Source organism: Equus przewalskii, chromosome 24, assembly GCF_037783145.1.
Source record: "Equus przewalskii isolate Varuska chromosome 24, EquPr2, whole genome shotgun sequence".
NCBI classification, from domain to species: Eukaryota; Metazoa; Chordata; class Mammalia; order Perissodactyla; family Equidae; genus Equus; species Equus przewalskii.
Genome location: NC_091854.1, coordinates 22,490,327 through 22,511,330, shown reverse-complemented (window position 1 = coordinate 22,511,330; position 21,004 = coordinate 22,490,327). Strand labels below are relative to the sequence as shown.

General features: G+C 36.4%; 1 long non-coding RNA gene across 4 annotated transcripts in view; it reads right to left on the bottom strand.

Moving 5' to 3' along the window:
• The window catches only part of LOC139079102 (uncharacterized), a 66,483-nt gene that overhangs the window by 32,177 nt on the left and 13,302 nt on the right, over positions 1 to 21,004 (bottom strand). For 2 of the 4 annotated variants that reach the window (XR_011532411.1, XR_011532409.1), the window contains exons 2-4: positions 18,904 to 18,997; positions 16,727 to 16,801; positions 13 to 54 (exon numbers count right to left, since the gene is read on the bottom strand). This is a non-coding gene — a long non-coding RNA (uncharacterized lncRNA). Of the gene's footprint in view, positions 1 to 12; positions 55 to 13,378; positions 14,959 to 16,697; positions 16,802 to 18,903; positions 18,998 to 21,004 lie in introns of those variants that run through there. The other 2 variants (XR_011532410.1, XR_011532412.1) reach the window with 2 other exon arrangements.

Sequence of the window (21,004 nt, the reverse complement as noted above, 5' to 3'; positions counted from 1 at the left end):
TTGAGCACTGACCTGTCAGGTAATGTTCTCTGGCCTCAAGGAATTAATGGCCACCTGTAGGAGGCAGACAAATAAACAGGAAATTTTAGTATTATGTGATTAATAACATAAAAGTCTACAAAGAATGTTAAAGAAGTTCAAATTGAAGTGACTAACGCTGGCTGAGGTGAGGGTGAGGAGAGGGAAATCAGGAAATGTTTCCCACAGAAAGGGGTCATCTGAAAAGGCTTTAAGAATAAGTGAAAATTAGCCAGGTAAAGAAGGAGGAGAAGAGAGAAGAAGATACAGGGGGAAAAGGAAGGAGGAGAGGGAAGGTGAGGGGAAGGAGGAAAGGAAAGGCATTTTGGGCAGCATATACAATGACATTCAAGGAAATGTCCTTAGTTCAGTTGCACTGCTTAGTCCAAGTGCATGTGGAGGATGATGACAGTTAAAGCTAGAGAGGTAAAGAACAATCAGAACTCAAAGGACTTGTATGTCAAGCCAAAAAGACTAGAGAATTTCAACCAGGACAGTGGCTTGCATCTCTTTCTTGGCATGCATCTACTATCCCTTCTCTACTGTCTCTGTTCCCCCAATCCATAGTCATGCGTCACTTAATGATGGGGACACGTTCTGAGAAATGCGTTGTTAGGTGATTTTGTCACTGTGCAAACATCATAGAGCATAGCAAAGGGGACCAAAATTTGCCACCCCAAAATGTGTCTCTTTAACACAAGGATCACCTTAGGCCAATTATTTTTAAGAAACAAAAGACTGAGAAAGTTTTTCTTGTTACCTCCCCCTCAACTGCCTAAAAGAAGTCAGATTAAAAAAACCCATCTCAGAAATCGAGCTGTCACCTTAGCATAAACATGAACTAGGTGGTAGACAGGCAGGAAACTAGAAAAGCCTATTTGTTGGGCTCCCTCTGTATTACTCTGTTTCTGTGTGGCCAAATAAACACTTGTTTTCCAAACCTTTGCTCCTTTTCATTTACCTGTGAATTGCCTTCCTTCCCTTTGAAGTCCCTGACTCTCCAGACTCCCAACATCTTCTTTTGTCTCTAGCTGAAGATGGCATTTAAAGTGACAGCTTTGTCCACTCTGGCAAGTTATTTGGTTTTCCTGGGTTTCTCCCATGTACACATGTTATTAAACTCTTGTTTGTTTTTCTCATGTTAATTTGTCTCATGTCAATTTAATTCTTAGGCCAGCCAGAAGAACCTAGAAGGGTAGAAGAAAATTTCTTCCTCCCCTACAGTACTTACACATAGATGCTATAGCTACTACACACTTAAGCTATATGGTGCTAATCTTATGGGACCACTGTCCTATATGTGGTCTGTCACTGACTGAAATGTTATGTGGTACATGACTATATGAACATACCAATGTCTTTCCTCCTTTAAGAAGAAAATCTCTTTTGATCCTACATTTCTGTAACTTTTCCTGTATTTTCCTTCTCTTCCCAACCAAGCAGCTAAGCTTCTGAGAACAGTAATCCACACTTCCAGTCTGCACTTCACATCGACTGCTAAACCTGCTGCAATATGTCTACTATCCCATTGGTCTACCCAACTTCATGAGAAAAGTCTTCAGTTAACTTTGTTGCCTGTTCTAACAGACATGAGCCTTAAGTGGGCCCTTTGTGACATCTGAAAGGACTGATAAGCATCCCCTTGAAGCCTTCTTCTTTGGCTCCCAGGACTCTGGTCTCTCTTGCTTTTCCCCTTACCTCTCTGACCTCTGTGGGGGACTGGAATTGGCCACCCCAAGATATGTCTCTTTGGCACGAGGATTATTTTGGGCTGGTTACTGTTAAAAACTGCAGACAGGAAAGAAACTCTGAAAAGTAGAATTTACTCACCCTTTGTTAAGAGACATTTACATTATAAAGGAAATCTCCATCTGTAAAGATGTCTCCCTCTCTGCACCAGGAAGGAGGGATGACCTTATCTCTAGAAACTCTCATCAACGTGGAAGGCAAGGATTCAAGTCTGCATAATAACCTCTTGTTTACTGTACTTGTGTGGTAATCTCCCATGATCGACACCCCCAACCCCCAACATCCTACTTTGTCTTTAGCTCAAGATGATACTTAAGGTGGTGGTTTCAGCCATTTTGGTGAGTTGCTCAGTTTGCCTGAGCCTCTCTCACGTATACATGTTATAAAGCTTTGTTTAATTTTCTCCTGTTATTCAGTCTCATGTGAATTTAATTCGTCCTCCAGCCAGAAGAACCCAGAACGGGTAGAGGAAATGTCTTCCTCCTTGAGTCTCCACTGTGAGTTCTGCTTCCTCTACACAGACCTTAGATGTTGATATCTCCCATAGCTCCAACCTCTCCCCTCTCTCAATACAGACTGTTTATTACTGGATTCCTTTCCTTTCTTTAAGATCCAAGCAAAATTCCACCTCCACTGTAAATCCTGCTTCTGAAGCATTTTGTTTACAATTATCACAACATATTGCACTTACTGTATGTCAGCCTCTCCCTGTAAACAGTAAGCTTTCTGAGGGCAAAGGCCATGCATTATCCACTTCGTACCTATAGTGCCTGACACTTGGTACATACACATTCTTTCTTTGTCACAGGAAGGAAAGGAGGGTTAGCCAGTGGTAGCTTTTGCACAGGAGTTTCATCTCTTGGAGCTCTAAAGGGTAGTAACTCTTCATGTTACAAATGAGGAAACTGAAGCTTGGAATGGCCAAGTAGTTGAACTACAATCACAGAACTCATCAAAGACAGGTTTTCAAAATTCCAGTTTCCTGCTCTTTCATGGCTTGCCTGCTCCATTTTAAGTAAAACACTCAAATGAACAGTGTGAAAATTAGGAAAGAGTATGAACTCAACAGTTCTGAATTTATGAATAACTGAATCACAGAGGAAATGAAAACAATTACTTTGGACAAATTCAGGTGCCTTGTGTTTCTCAGGAGTGTGAAAGCTGAGCAACATCCTACCCTGCCAAACATGAGGTAAATTTCTAGAAGGAATAATCCCAGGAGCTGCAGAAGCCTCTGTGAAATGTGTTTAATCCAGTCAGGAGATCCTCAGAAATGCAAATTGCCCACTTGAAATAAGAAGGCACCTATTGTTCAGGCTTGATTGCCTCTGCAGGCCTACAGGCAAGGGAAAAAAATCCTCGAAGGGAAAGGGAGTCTATGTAAACTGCACAAACAGAGGAAAAATAAAAATGAAGCCAAACTCCAATAGGGCTTCCATTTATCATCTACTAACTGGCAGAGATTTTAGAGCAAACCATTTATGATTCTGAATCCTTTATAACTTCACTATCTGTGTTCCTTTTTGTTGTCTACTATTTTCTCATAGATGTTGATAAATCTGAAATTTTTAATTTGTCCTGTGAAGCCCAACCTCAGCATCAATGAATGCATAGAGTGAGAAAAATTAGAGGTGTCCTTAGTAATAGAAAACACTTTATACCAAGAGCATATATTTACAGCAATAGGAGAAATAATGGCTTTCACTTTTTCCCTTCATTTAGACATGTCCTTCCTTTAGATTTTTTGTTCCTATGTTACAAGTTCTGTCCTTTTGCCTTGGAGGGAAATACACTGATTTTTATTTAAATGCTAACGTAATTTCTTTTCGCAAGAAAAGATTTACCAAAAAAAGTATTAAAACTTTCAAAGTCTGCATTTAGAACATACTGAATCTTTCAGGAGAAAATAAACAAAGTGCCATTTTTTTCTAAAATAATTCTCATCTAACCTGTTTACCAGCTGAGAAATAAAAGACCTTGGCATTTAAACTTGAAACTTTTTTCATCTCTTTATCCCATCTCTTTTTCATCTTTATAAACAAAAGAAAGTCTATAATTACTATACTAACAAAGAATACAGCTAAACTACACACGGGTTAAACCATTCTAAATAAAGTAGAAAATAATAAATAATAGAAGAGGCAAAGAAGCTAGCATAATAAACACATGAAGAGTAACACCACATCCTACAATGTAAGACGTCTCCCATTTCTAAGTAGTTTAAACTTCCTGAGTGGAAAGAGAACTTAAAAAGCATAAGCTAACAATCTATTTTCATAGAAACTAGAGAGATCATATAGTCCAGCCTCTTAGCTCAGTTTAAAAATCCCCATTAATAATAGTAATGACAGCAGTAGTGGTGACAGCAGTGGTGGTTGCAGTAGTATCAACAATTACCATTCTCCGAATATTTACAATGTGTCAGGCACTATGCTAATCACCATACGCATATTATCTCATTTAATCCTCATAATTATGTGGTTGGATGATTATTATCCCCATTTTACAGATGAATATAAAGGTACATTTCTGATTAGTGGCAAGTTAGCTTCCATTAGAACATTTTTAGTGTTAGAAAGATTATCTGATAAGGCGGCCCTTTCTATTTTAAAACAGTTGTGGTTGAAAACCTTTTCCCCAAATGGAGTCAAAACTACTTTCATGAAACCTCCAGTCATTCATTTTAGTTCTATCTTACAGAAATAAACAAGTATAATATTTCTTCCAAGAGATAACTCTTCAGATCTTTTAAGACCACCATGATGATATCATTTGGGCTAACTAACCTGGATTGGTGTCTCTGTAGCTAGACCCTACACCAAAGCTAGACTAACCAATTTAGTCCTCACTTGAAAACTCAGTTTTGAGCCAAATTCTCAGACAAAACTACCTCCTAACTAGGAACACTATAAAGAATGTTTATCCTTACCTTTTGTCACTGCCAGTTGGCCCCAATACTGGCCTCTTTCCAGTTTTTGGCTCTGGTCCCTATGACAAATCCCCTGCCTTAATTTCATTCTACTCTGAATCCTTGAGTGATTTTTACTAACAAATGTAAGGCATTAGCAAACCCTTCAAGGCAAATAACTTGAGATATCACTCTTGTACCCTTTAAATAGTATCTTGCTGGCAATGCTCACTGTTATTTTAAAAAAATAAGAACTGAAGTTACAAATAACTAACATTTATTAGTGATTACTGTGAGCCAGGCACTATTCTAAGCACTTTACTTATATTAACTCAATATTGGCAACATTCCTATGAGATGGGTACTGTTATTATCACTATTTTAATAATGAAGGGAGGCTGGTCCTATGGCCGAGTAGTTAAGTTCACGCCCTCTGCTTCGGCAGCTCAGGGTTTCACCAGTTTGGATCCTGGGCACGGACATGGCACTGCTCATCAGGCCATGCTGAGGTGGCGTCCCACATAGCACAACCAGAAGGACCTGCAACTAAAATATACAACTATGTACAGGGGGGCTTTGGGAAGAAGAAGAAGAAGAAAAAAGATTGGCAACAGATGTTAGCTCAGGTGCCAATCTTTTAAAAAAAATAATAATAATGAAGAAACAGGCACACAAAGAAGTTGACTAACTTGCTCAAAGCCCTCTTGACCTTTAGGAGCTGGACTGCAATCCAGGAATTCCACCTTTAGAACTTTAATTACTACATTATGCTGCCTTCCAGTAGTGAATAAACTCTTCCCAGGCTGCGATCTGGGAATTGCTTCCTATACTTTGGCATATTTCAGCAATTTGCCAGAGGAAAGAGCTATCTGGAGCAGCAAAGTACTTTTTCTGGGCCTCACCACTTCCTCCTTTGTGAATTAACACATCTTTCTACTTATAAGGGTGGCCATCAGGTGGGCTGGGGGCAAGGAGACTTTGACTCAGCATTCAGGAATCCAGATGCAGACTGACCACCAAAAGACTCAGTAGGAACCAGGCTTTCATGAGAAGTGGAGGAAGAGGGATGCCACTGCTTTTAGTTGTATTGAAGATACAGTTTATAATAGATACTACTATGGCCCCCACTGCCACATTGCAGCCATCCTCTGAAATGAAAATCCACTGATCATCTATATCTGTATTTGATTCAATATGTGTCTTTTCAGATCTGTCTCTTGTCAGTTATAGTCAGGAGATTAGGTCTGCTTTGCAAACTCATTGTTCTGAATCTGAAAATACAAAAAAAAACAGTTTTAGGGGTCTGCCCGGTGGTGCAGTGGTTAAGTGTGCACGCTCCGCTTCAACAGCCAGGGGTTCGCCAGTTCACATCCCGAGTGCGGACACAGCACCGCTTGGCAAGCCATGCTGTGGCAGGCGTCCCATGTATAAAGTAGAGGAAGATGGGCACGGATGTGAGCTCGGGGCCAGTCTTCCTCAGCAAAAACGTGAGGACGACTGGCAGCAGATGTTAGCTCAGGGCTAATCTTCCTCAAAAACATAAAAATAAAAAAACCAGTTTTGCTTGGAATGGAGCCCACTTAAGTTCTACAGCCACGCTCCCCGCCCACACTAGGAGCTAGTATAGTGGTATAAACTAGAGACATTTAACCTTATGGCCTGTCTTATCTAAACTGTGAGGACAATATAAGAAGATAAACTCTGCCTCTCATATTCAACAGAGTCATGGAAATTGAAGAAAAGAACAATGACTCTTTACAGGTATTTTTCTCTTCACTGTTGGCAAAAAAAAAAAAAAGAAAAGAAAAGTTAAGTGAAAAATAAGGCTACTTTAAAGGTACCTCAACTTCTGTTCAAGCACAGTTTTGTATCACACTCAATTGTCCACATAATGTAGCAACAAATCTATCTGAATAGTTAGAACTCAAAGAAAGAACTTTCTATTTTGACCAACCTACTTATAAGCGAGTAAGTGGTTCAGTCATCTCAAAAGAAAGGTTTTAGTGAGCTATCCCCCACATCCAGGCAATTTTAACATAAACCAGTCTCTCAATTTAACAAAGCAATGGAGACACTGATTTTAGAATGGAATGAATCTTCCAGATCTTGGCTCTGTCTTTCTTTCTTGGCTCCCTCCTAACTATTTGCAGCCTGTTGTTTGTTACTTTTTCCCACTTCACATCCTTTCCTCCACTCCCACTCAACCCCGTCCTCTAAAATACAAATTTTTCTTATACATCAGACTCCATTTGGCAAGCTAGATTACTGATTCAGGCTTTTTTTTTTTGCTGATTTAAAAAATTACTTATTAGTTATTTTTCTGTCCCTAAATCCCTATGCTGTGATAGGAAAGACGAGAAATTTTATTCTCCCATTATCTTTTTAAAGCAAAACATGCCTAATTATCCTACGTGTGTGTGCGGGCGTACAGGCACACACATACATACGCATGCACACACACACACATCCCCTAAATGCCACAATCTTCTCAAGTTTCCAATATATAATAATTTATTTTTTGAAACAATATATCTTCACTTTGGGAAGAGGTATGAACAATTTATCCACATGCATCTTTGCTGCGAGTGAAGACAAAGTATACTGAGAATTCAAGAACTTTCTCCATCTTTGTCATGTGATAATTCTGAGTAGTCCCAAAAGAGTGGCATTTTCTCCACACACATCTGTGTTGTAGCTCTGGCTACACGTGTTCTTGTAATATTTTTTCATTCAATATATCATCCTCCCAAATAGTTTCTCACAGCCTATTAGCACCTCTCCACAAATTTTAGCAGCCCACAGCCCACAAAATATTCCTAAGCATCACAGTAGTTTGTTTCTTACCCATTGACAAGGCTTGTCAGCATTTCACCTTCTAGAAAACATAGAATAGAATAAATTCTCTCATCTGTGGGCTAGAATTAGGTTCAAGAAAACCTGTTGAGATAAAGCCATCAGCTTCTACAGGACAAGGCATGCGATAGCGTAAAGTATCAATAGTCACCTTCTCAGCTTCTCTGTTCTCAGGTGTATGCAACCTTATTTGGAAATGGAGCCTGCTCTATTCAATAATCCAGGAACAGTTTTTTGTCTCTTTTTCAAAGCAAAGAGAAGTGCTGGAGGTACTAACTGAGAAAACCATCTGCTATGGCTACATAATAATCTTCTTGAGACAAAGCAGGGTTTCTGCCTATAGCTGCACAAGTTGTGCAGAAAACTATGCAGCCAAGGGAAGAAGTGGGGCTAAAATCCAGTTTTATTCAGCAGGACAAACCCTGTACCCTCAGGCTGTGCTGCTGAAAGGAAGCACCTTTTACTAATTGTGTAAAGGCACTAATGAGCTAGTGGTGACTGGAGACAAGGACCATATCTCCCTCATCCACTGCTATATCCTCAGCATTTTAAATAGTCTATAGTACATAATACCAACTTAATAAATACTTGGGGAATAAAGGGAGAGAAAGGAAACAAAGAATTCTCTATGTGAAGTACTAGTAAGTGCAAAACTCAAGCAAGAATCTGAGATAAGTGCTCCTTTCTTTGGCTCTAGAATGTGCACTGTTGGACCTGAAACATCAGAGAGAACAGAAAAACGAACATCATAAGTTGTCATTGTGTTTTTATTCATATATCAAACAAAAAAAGACGACAAACACAAATTGTATTGAGGTAAATTAAAACACAACCTTGGGGCCGAGCCGGTGGTGCAGCGGTTAAGTGCACACATTACACTTCAGGGGCCCGGGGTTTGGCAGTTTGGATCCGGGTTGCAGACATTGCACCCCTTGGCAAGCCATGCAGTGGTAGGCGTCCCACATATAAGGTAGAGGAAGATGGGCATGGATGTTAGCTCAGGGCCAGTCTTCCTCAGCAAAAAGAGGAGGATAGGCAGCAGTTAGCTCAGGGCTAATCTTCCAAAAAAAAAAAAAAAAACAACCTAGGCCAGCTCACTGGCATAGTGGTTAGGTTCACATGCTCCACTTTCGTGGCCCAGGGTTCAAGGGTTCAAACCCCAGGCGCAGACCTACACACCACTCATCAAGCCATGCTGTGGTGGCGTCCCACATACAAAATAGAGGAAGATTGGCACAGATGTTAGCTCAGGGCCAATCTTCCTCACCAAAGCAAACAAAACAAAACCACATAACTTAATTTTTATCATTCTGACACCTTCCCAGTCTAGCCAAATGTTTTTTACATGAAGAGTATATAAGACTCTTCATTATTAAAAAATGGGGAACATTTTGATGTAGCAAACTATTATATATCCTTATAAGTTTACATAACCATATAAATTTTAAGTTGGGGAGGAAAACAAAATTTTTGCAAACCTATACCCACTGTATTCATTTCCTGCAGCTGTTGTAACAAATTACCACGAACTTGGTGGCTTAAAACAACAGAAGCTAATTCTCTCATAGTTCTGCTGATCAGAAGTCCAGAATTAAGGTGTCAGAGGGCCCCGCTGTCTCCAGAGGCTCTGGGGAGAATCCATTCCTTGCCTCTTCCAGCTTCTCGTGGCAGTCAGCATTCCTTGGCATCTCTCTCTGCTTTGCTGTCACATTGCTACCCTCAGTGTGTGTTCTTCTCCTCTTCTGTCTGTTTAATCTCCCTTCTGTCTCTCTCTTATAAGAATACGTGATTGCCTTTAGGGCCCAGTCAATAATTCAGGACAAGCTCTTCCTCTCAAGATCCTTAACCACATCTTCTGCCATACAAGGTAACATACAAGGATCTGGGGATTATGGCATGAAAATATCCTTGGGGGTGCCACTTTCTCTACCACACCCACATACTATTTTTACTGTTATATTATCTGAATAAATATTTATATTATTCTTGGTTTTCATGGTTCTGTAAATAGATTACAGCAGTTTTAGGCACTCTCCTGAAACAGCAAAGATTCCTTACTTTAGACACCAAAATTTTTCAATCAAAATCTGAGATTCCTAGTTTGATTACAATGCTTAAAAAACATGTTTTACTTATATATAGTGAATCTCCCATACACATTCTGAACTAGATAATTTTGTACAATTCCAAAATATTTTCTTTACAGATATTATGATAAACTGCTTTGTTACATAGTTATTGTTGAGCTGATGGTGCCAAAATACGAGGCAAATACACAATTTGACATGCCAGCCCTTGCTGCTTTGTCAAATTCAGCTCACACCTCAGAAAGCTTTAATGAGCTGAACCAACTGGTACTTTGCATACTGTCAAAATTGTGTGTTCAAATCAGAATTTTATCAAATAATGGTGATGGTGATATCTACTCACTGTATTGACAACTGTAGTGTAATGCTTTAAAATGTTTCGAATAAAGTTAGCTGAGAGATTAGGGATAAAATAAAAGAAGTGTTAGCTGGCCACACACATTTATAAAAGGCTAATCACACAACACTGTATCTTTACACCCTGAGAGGTCATTGTCAATGTTTTCAGTGCACCCAGAGTTGAATAGGCTCCTGAATCCTGATTTAGCCTAGCTAAGCTCATCAGAGGCTGATTCCTGAAGCAATACATTCATTTACAATGAGGAATATGTGTTTTCCAGTGACCATTGACACAGGTCTGTCTGTTATTCAAGGAAATAGATCTTCTAGATCAAAATATCTAGAAGACTGACTTATTAATCAGAAAGTAGCTTTGTAAGCAAGTAATCTGAGCAAATTGAGTTTGGAAGAGTATTTTTTATCTAAACTATGAACAACCTCAGGTACACATCAACAGTTTCTATAGATGGCTAATCTCATGTAAAACTTGGCTCTTACTTGCCTTACATTTAGAAAGTAGTCTTACTTCCAAGTTTTAGGAGCTCCTCACTTTGCTCCAAGGTACTAACTATACTTTGGTTAGTTGGGTTGCAATCAAATAATTAAATTGGGGACTTTCTAATGCAAATGTTTTGGCAGCTCTGACAGTAATTCTTGACAACTAGAACACGTAAGTAGATTCCACTTAAGGTTGACATGAAAGCCAAAATCATCCCAGCTAATCCCAATAGCTTCAATGTGGAGTAAACCTCTTACCTTTGACACTGAGTCCGTCAGTTACCACAAGCTTAATAAAATGACGCTAAATCTATACTTACAACAAACAGTTTTAGTAAATTCCAGAAAGTGTGTAGATGATACAGTAAGGAGTCTTCATTCTGCACCAGATCTAAATCTAATGATTCCCAAATGGAAGAACAGGTGGGTTTTTTTGTTTATTGTGTTCTGTTTTTTCAAAAGGAATTATAAAATTCTATGGTTGACTTTTATAAGAATATGAATAAAGAGTCTATCCTTGTCATGTGGTCTTATTTCAGTTCACAGAGTTGTTCTTGCTCCACTTTCCTTTCCTACTGGACATAATTTCCATTTCATGGTTTTAAAAATGGCTTTAGGCCCCTAAGGTAGTGCTTGTTCAATAAAAGACAGACATTGTCCAATGGTTATAGGGATGGTTCACTAATTTGTTCACCGAATATTTTGAAATGTTGGGATAAACTTTAAAAAATACAAAGAATTGTTTTCCACTGATAATGTAACCTTGAAATTTTAAGAAAGGAACAAATCCAGGATCTGGCAAAAAGACACATACACTGAGTTGAGCTATATTCATTTATTCATTTTTTCAACAAGTATTTATTACGTGCTAGGCAGTTTGCTAGGTGCTAGGGATATAATGCTGAGTAAAAATATGTAGCCCCTACCTTCATGAAGTTTACACTGTAGTAAAGTATTAAATTCAAATTCTGTCAGATCAAAATATATCTATATTTCCTAGTCATATTTTGAGACTGCTTTTACGATAGCAGAGTGAGGTAAAATGAAGTAATAAAGAAGTAGATAGCGACAATGAATCCTTTCTGTGAATAACCTGGATCTTGGTATATATGACATAGGGAAAGAAAGATGAAGGTAAATATTTGGGGACTGTAATGTAGGAGAAGTAGATTAATTATTTGCTACTCTAAAGGCAGAAAGAGATGGGTTATAAAATGTTACATTTTGATTCAATATAAAAAAAAGAATATTTAAAATACTAGAATTGCCCCAAAACAGAGGTATCCAATTAAAGGACATCTATCAAAACACTACAGAAAGAATTATTGTACTGGATGGAGTACTGTCTCACTGATTGCCAAACTATCTTCCAGTTTTAATACACTAGGATTCCATGGATCAGTTTTGGTTTTGTGGATAATCAACAAAGGAAAACAGTTACTAAAAATACTAATAACTTTTTTGGTAATATCTGCATTTTCCAGATCGACTATCTACAATATATACCTATTTCATCCATCAGAAAATGCCTTAACTCTACTTCACGTTGTATAGATTCTTACTATGTGCGTTACTGGTTTCAAGTTGCTTTTCAGGCTCAATTTTCTGCATAAATTAATCTTCAACAGAGAATTTTTTTAAATCAAAGGTGGAAAATTTTTCTCAACATACCACTTCACTAAAACACTGAAATCCAATTTAATTTAATTTCTTCACTTATCATTAACCTATTCTTCACCATTATGATTTTTAGTAATAAAGAGAAATTTTCCTTTCAAAAACAACATATAAACCTTGTTTTCCACAGCTACACCACCCTTATATCTCAAGTCCTAAGGTTATATTTCAGTGTAACTATTTTCATTCTATGGCAATTTCAGTTGAATATTCTGTCAGATTCCATTATTGTCAACATATTTCTAATGGTCATTTCTATTCTATAGCTCAGCAAAGGTGATTTATATCACTGAACAGGGTTGACCTGGGTGACTAATGCAATATTGCAGAAGTGACAGTACATATGTAACTTCTGAGGCTAGGTCATAAAAGGCCTTATGCATTAGGTTCTACCTTAGAACCAAGAACCATCTTAGGTTCTCAGATCACTTGTAGGGGAAGCCAGTCACCATGTTCTGACAACTCTCAACCAGCCCTTCGGAGAGGTCCAGGTTGAGAGAAAATAGGGCCTCCCACCAACAACTAGGACTAACTTGTCAGCCTCTTGAGTAAGCCACCTGGGAAGCGAAAATGCCAGCCCTAATAAAGGTTTCAGATGACTGCAGGCCAGCCAACATCTTGACTACAACCTCATGACAGAGCCACAGCCAGAACCACCAAGCTAAGCCACTCTTGAACTTTTGTCTGGGAGAGACTGTGTGAGATAATAAATGTTTATCGTTATTTTAAGCCACTAAGTTTTGGGGTGATTTATTTCACAGCAGTAGATAACTAATACACAGCACAGCCCATATCCCACATATATTCATGCCATCATCAATATAGAAAGGAATATATATTACTTCTTAAAGTCTATTTTATGGTGTTTTTGTTTGTTGATTTTATTTTTTATCTTTTTTCCTTATAAAATCTAAATATTTAAGAATAATTGCATGATCAAATATTCATGATACAATGTCAAATGAAAAAAAGTAAGTTACAAACTCTACACAATAAGAATTACTCCAAAATGCTATTAGCACTTTTGCCTGTCCTGTGGCCCAGAAGCAGCAATCCTGAGCTTTATAAATTTGGCTTCAGTAGGACAGTGGCCCAGAAAGCCAGCATGATAAACCTGAGCACATCAACATCGAGCTTCAAGTCTGTTCGTTTACCCCAAACCATGCACCAGCCTATCTCAAGATGCTTGAAGTCAACATAATACAATCAAGAAACAATCCTAGAAGAACTTCACATCAGAAATGAAGCATGAGTTTATACTTTTTTATTATGAAATGTTAAGAATTTAAAAGCTCAGAATAAAGCAGTCATTAGAAATATTATAACAACAATGGTAGTCACCATTTATTGAACTCCTACAGGTATCATTTATCATTCACTATATCATCAGCAAGAATTCTCTGAGGAAGGTATTATTATTACAACCCCTGACCCCTTTATACATGAGGAAACTTTTTAAATGGCTTGCCCAAGGTCAGCCAGGTTGTAAGTGGTAGAGTTGGGATTCCAGCCAGGGTCTGCCTGATGCCAAATCAGTGATCTTTCCACTTACGCTATACAATACCCTCTAACTTTAAATAAAGTTCTCTCAGAAAGTAATTCATTTGAGACAAACTACTATTTTAGACATATGAATCAACTCGACATTCTAAATTATTTCACTGCTTTCCTGGGCATATATAAATGGTCATCACTCTTAGACGTTCTCTACATTCAGATAGATTACAACATAAACAAATTATCTAAGTGTCTTCTATCTGCTATCTCTTAGTCATCATCAATATTGTCTGTCCTATAATAACAGCTCCCATAAGACAAAAGGATTCAACTTAAATTTATTGACTGACTGCATAAATTCCATCTTTAGCTTTTTAGTAAATAGTATCAACTTAGAGTACCCATTAAATATTAGTGATTATTATAATTACCTCAATTAAAAAGTACCAAAAGAACTAATGAGGTTTGGTGAGCTCCTAAAGGATGTTTTTCAAGTCTCAAGATTTTTTATCTTAATTTCAAGTCTGTGACAAATACTTTTGAGTAACATATGGCAGGGATTTATCTATAGGTTATCTACCTTTATTCAGAATCTTTTTACTAAAATTATAAGACTCAAATATACTCAACCTCCAAGTACACTTGGAATTCTCAGCCCATAATGTTTTCTTATTAGATTTAAACTACTTTTTTTTCTTAAACTTCTTTTTATTATAGATTTACATATTTTATTAAGTGAATCTGAGAAATAGTGCATTTGAGAGATAAACCTGCTAGAAATTACATTTTAAACTACTAAAACAGTGGTGAAGGAGCAACAACATGGGCAAATTTCCAGGTCATAAAACCGAATTGACTAAAATGTTAGCGGAAATCTATTCCTAGTTGTCCAATTAATTAAATAAATTTAAAGACTAATACTTGTTATGTCAAGGGCAAGAAAAAAAAAAAAGAAAACTAGCCTAGAGGGATTGAATCCTCTTCTTTTTCTAGCCCCCTTTAAGTTATTTCTGGGAGTCTTACATCCTAGATTTTGTATGAGTTTGTCTCAGTTTGCTTCATTCAGTATATTTCCAAGCCTTTCCTTGATAATAATTTCACTCCCCTGTATGCCTTCTCTTGGCAACAGCTGACCTGGCTACAAGCCCAAAACATGGTAAATGACAAATCACTACCAGATGAATCTGTGCTTTACACAGAGTATTTCCTCCAGGCTCAGAACACTTTGAGGCCCAATAAAATTACTGGAATGATTCAGAATCACAGTGAGATCCATTTTGAGGGGGAAATCCTCTGGTTCTGCTAGATGATAAAGCACTAATGAAGAGTCCCCTAATTTTAAAAATCAGAAAATAGAAATAAGTTGTGATGGGCCAGACTAGAAAGAAAGTTATTAAACAGATGATATCGTGATAAATTCTCAGCTTTTAAATTATTTTCCTGGTAGTTTCTTTATAATAAAAAAATTTCTTATAAAAAATTAGGCATGACAATTTTTTATTAAAACATTACAAACCAAACTCCTCAAAGAAAAAAAATCACACAATCTCACCATTAAAATGGTTGACTATACCTTTTTTTAGTATTGTTACTTTTAGTTTTAAATATTTGTGACCATGCAGTATTGGTATATGATAATCTAATCAACAAATAATAAAGTTTTACTTTTTAAAACTTCATTATTGGTTTTATGGATGGTTTTTTTTTAAAAAAAGATTTCATTTTTCCTTTTTCTCCACCAAGCTCCCCAGTACCTAGTTGTATATTGTAGTTGTGGGTCCTTCTGGTTGTGGCATGTGGGATGCTGCCTCAGCGTGGCCTGACAAGCGGTGCCCTGTCTGCGCCCAGGATCCGAACAGGTGAAACCCTGGGCCGAGGAAGGGGAGCACGGGAACTTAAGCACTCGGCCACGAGGCCAGCCCCTATGGACAGGTTTTTAAGAGCAGATGTACAATAATTTTTTCTAAGATCTAATGAATTAAAAAATAAACAAAAATAGAAAATTCAGTCTACAACTGAATCCACAATAAAAACAAACCTACCCATTTGAATCACAAAGAAAATAATCTTAGTAACTCTTCTGCATATCTATAACGTATAACTTTTCATCTCTTAGGAGCCTTAAAAATCTACCTTTCTCAGTCCCCAACCTTAAACATCAGATTTAAAAATCTTACTCTATCCCACATGCCACATAACTTGTTCTGAAAAATAGTTGGAAAACCACTTCCCAAATATATGTGGCATAATTTGGGGGGAATGTTTATAATATATTGAACGGTTATGTATACAAGTAAAAACGTACAAGGTCAATCAAATTAAAACTGAACATCTGTAAAATGCTTTGTAAAAGAATGTAAAAAAACTTATAAATCAATTTGTGGGTGTTTAAAACAATACATATTTTCCCTGTACTTTGCAGATTCGATTTATTCTCAGGCTTAATGATGCTTACACAGGTTTAGCCTTTGGCAAATCTCAAGGAACCAAATTTCTCTATAATTCCCTTCCCACTAAAGTATCCTCATTAAATTTTGGTATAGTGGCAAGATCTTGCAATCAGAAGTCCTAGGTTTCAATCTTTTTCCCTTTACTAACTATGCAAATTTAAGAATGTTACTAAGCAGGAGCCTCAGTTTCTATACTTTGAAAAGTGGAATTTTGGTGATGGTTATTTGATGATGGCCTATTTACGAAGGATAGTTTTTAGGATCAAAATCAAAGTGAGAGGATATATAGGTAAAATGCTGTTTTAAACTATAGAACACTCCATAAGGCAAGAAGTGTTATTCCCAGGACTGCCCTCTCTGGCCTAGCAATATTTATGCTGCATCCTTTCTTCCATTTCACTGCTCTGTGATAGGAATCAACTCCAAATATCATCCTCCTAAATCTCAGGACTCATTTCAATTATCTGATAATAAGAGACCTAGCGCACTATCTGAGAAATTTAAGTGCATTTCTTGGGGTTTTCTAAGAGCCCTGTTCCCACCATGTTCTCTAACTAATTAGTAATTGGAATTAGTAATTCCCCACTGGAATTAAGGCCTTGGCAGAGGAACCATAAAGCCCTACTTACAAAAGGTTTTGGCAAACTCACCGCTTCCACATTTTCCCTGAAACTGCAACCCAGACAAGGCAGATGTGAATTTGAAATGAACGAACCTTTTTCCTGCTGCAGAAGGAGAACATGAAGGGGAGTTACTAACATTCAAGCAAACAAACAAATGGGTATGTAAAATGAAACACTAAAGTTTATCCTTTTACCGGTAGAAGAAAAAAATGTAGAATTACTATGCAACCCACACTCTAACCCCATCTCTCCCCCTCTCCCAAAAAGTACTCCTTGACTGTGAGACTGACTTCTGGAAGCTGTTATTTTTTTCTAGGTAAAAGTCTAAGGGAGTTTCAGGGTTTATTAAGGTTACCATTTCTTTAATATTGTACTCACGATGAACAAGCCAAGGACTATGCTAAAGACAGAAATATCAACCCCTTATCCCCAATCTACTGTATGACTGGAAGAAGTAGGGTACATTATGAAAAATTAGCATTTTTCCTAAGGTGACGAACTTTCACTCCTTTGAAACTTTGCATAATGTATTAGTATCAAGAGAACTTAACTACATTGCTTTGTGGGGGTAATGTACAAAAAACAAAAGCAAAACAACTCAAGCTTTTTAAATTAGTTAAGAAACTGCCTGGAGCACCATTCTTTTCTGTCATTACTGTTTATTACCAGTTTAAACTGCAAAATTGAAATGAATGCTCTGTTCTTCAGAAAAACAAAAGAAAAATTACTATTACATGACTGAGATAAACTCCCTTGCACCTTCCCAATTTGCAAAGATCTCTTCCCAGGTTTTTCCTGTCTTCCTCCCTGGCCTGAAGCCACTGCCTGGGTAAGGGCCACCCAAGATTGACACTGAATGAATTCCAGGCAAATTCCATATGCAGCCTGACTTTTCCTCCAGTACAGAGTACTACAGTAAATGGTTATAACTAAAGCAGCATTGTCCACAGGCTCTGAGTATTTAAGGTTGATGACCCTCCAAAATGAAATTTCAATGAGCTAAAGATGGAAGTAAAGAAAACTTCAAAGGGTCACATCTAGACGACACCTTCCTGTCTCAGGGAATTGCTTGCAACCTCCACCCTGATGCAGACTAAAGAGAAGGAAAGCCTGTCAAACCTCATTGACCATAGGTAATGGTACAGGGTAATTTCTTCTGATAATGTCACCCGAAAAGGAAATCCTACAGACTAAACCGATTAAGACCTCAAGGGAAATATCACATGAACGAAATTGTTTTTTGTTTTTTGCTTTTGGGGAGTTGTGGGGAGGAGAAAGGGGTTGTAGATGGGATGTTTTAAACTGATTTGGGCCTTTTTTTGTAGAAAGACAGAAAATGGAACTAAATTTGAGAAAAAAAATGTTGTGATATATAACAACAAATACATCTCTTACAAGATCCCCTATTAGATATTTATGAACTCTTATATCCTTGGTTCCCCACAATCAGAAAGCACGTGCTTTTTCAAGAACAGTTATTTCTTTAAAAAGAAAGAAAGCTGATTTGGGGATCTTGAGCAGTTTAATTCTTACTGTGTGCTTCTGAGATGAGACAGGAAAATATGGTTTGATTAGCTGAACTGATATCCTGTGAATACATATTTAATACAAACTTGTTTATAGCATTCATTTATTCATCTATAAACATAGTGATTAAAGAAGATATAAGTATTAACATTTAATATTAACATTTAATTCTAGTACTTTCAAGTTCAGATGTCTTATGTGAGTAGATTTCTTATGCTTATTATGGTATCATATATTTTTATTTGAAATGGATTTTTTAAATGAAGACAAAAACTTGATTCTATGTTTTAAAATATTTTTATTTCCCCTTTTGGCCAAATTTCTCTTTTAAATTACGTTTTAAAAAAGCACGAGTGTTTTAGGTCTTTATAATGACCACTGATGTATTTTGAAATACGTGTGTATATTAATGGAATGTACTTGACATTCCAAGATAATACTTCTGATGATTCTATAGTCATATGAATGTGAACAGGCTGTGAAAGGTTCATCTTGCCTGCCATCCCTATATGTTACAGGGGTGGAAATAACTGTTTTTTGTTAAGAACATCTAAACTTTTCAGACTATACAGCTAGCTACAACCTATGATAGCTAGTAGGTGGGTCTACCTTCCTAACTATTTACCAAGATGGGTCCCACACTATCCTGTATTGTTTGAAAATAGGCTTTGCTGTACCTTTTTTCTCATTCAGTTTGACACTGCAGTCGGCACCATCATTAGTATCTCCATGTGTCACCTTCTATACGTTCCCCCATGAGACTGCACTTTTCTGCAAAATAAGACTCATTTTAAAAAGTTATCCATGGCACTCAGGAACTTTGATTTGGTGAGAAGCGTGAAACCATACCATCAGGCACATTTGCTAGCCTTCTTGATTTGGTTTTCTACATTTGTTTGAGTATGTTTTTGAACAGTGACTCAGGTATCAAAATCCTAAAAGACCATAGGTTATTTGTTATTAGTGAAATTACATGCTTCTACAAGAAAACCTCCTTAATGTAGGTTAAAAGAAAAGAGTTCTGTCCACTGGTAAAAGTCTGACATGAAACTTAAAAGCTGTTGTTATTTCCAAGTCACTACTTTTCAAGTTATTACTTAAGTTATAAGAAATATATATTATTATTTAAGTAACTAAATTAAGGCTAACAAATTTCATTCAGGAGAAATATTTTTAAAACTTGCTTATTAAAAATTCCAACTCCTATGTTTTCCTGATTGTAAAAGTAATTGAGGACACATATTGAAAATATTTAGAAAATGTAAAATCATTTTAAAAAGAAAATAAAAATCACCAACATTTTGACACACTTCATTCTATTCTTTTCTATCCCTATATTATTCTGCATATAGTTGAGATCATACTTTATATATGACATCCTTTTTTACTTAACTGTATAATTTTCTCACTTGAAAATCTCTTCAGAAAAATAACTTTAAGAACTATACAATATTCTATTCTAGAAATATACTATATCTTAATGATTCACCTATTTTGGATAACTTGCATGCTCCAAATAGCTTGCTATTAAAAACAACTACAAATTTGTACTCCTTTTGCACAAATCTGAGTCTATATTTAGGATTATTTCCTCAGGATAGATTTCTAGATGTGAGATAGCTGAGGAAAAGTTATGAATTTTTTTAAGGTCCCTCTTCCCTAATTTAAAATAAGATAATGTTCTTTGGTTACTAGCAGTAAATAAAAAAGCAATGGGAAAAAAATGCCCATAACTTTCCTCCTTGTGCAACCACATTCTGTTCATATTTCCTTCCAGTCTTTTTTCATTCATTTTAACATATTTGAAGTTATTTTGCATATATACTTTTATAGCCATCTTTTCTCATCTAACATATCAGAAGCATTTTCATATGGCATTAAATTTATTTATAGTTATTATTAATGACTGCATTATGTTCCACCATTTGAGTGAAGCATAATTTACCTAACTATATCCCTGGGCATTTAAACTGTTTACAATTTTTCCTTGTTATAAATAAGGCTGTGCCAAACGTCTTTGAGTATAAACCTTAGTGAGAATTTTATATCATTTTCTTTGCATAGATTACTAAAAAGGGAAATACTGCAATATAAACATCTTAAAGCTTTTTTGCTAAATATTGTTAAAAGCTGAACCAGTTTTTACTCCTAGCAAGAGTATAGATGACCTACCCCCTCACCAGCATTACACATCTTTTATAGGCTTTGAAATCTGATTTGAGTAATGAGTAACCTCATTACTCTATTATTTGTATTTTTTCAGATACTATTGAGGTTAAAGTTTTTTTTCATATGCTTCTTAGCCATTTGTGGCTAAGTTCCTCTTTTCTAAGATAGTCATGCTTTTTGCCCATTTATTTATGGGATTTATTATTTTTCTTATTGAGTTACATGAGCTCTTTATAGAACAAGGTTATCAATTCTTTGTCACATTTACTGCAAATTTATTTCACCATGTTAGAAAATTTACTATTTAAATAATACACAAAGCCAATTTTATTTAACATATCATAGTTCACATATAAATGGTACACCAAAAAATTCCCTGAAATATTTTAAATATTACCAAAATAATAATTGTGTAAATTATCCATGAGTAGTCACTCTTTCTTAAGAAAGGCTAACTTCCATTTATATGATCATCAACTCTAAATTAGCAGAATTTAAATTAATAAGCCTTTTCTGAAAGTAGATTAAGTGTGCCACCTACCTTTTGTCACTTTAAAGGCTAGAGATGACCATAAAATGATAATCGTAATTCATGTGGTTTTTCTCATA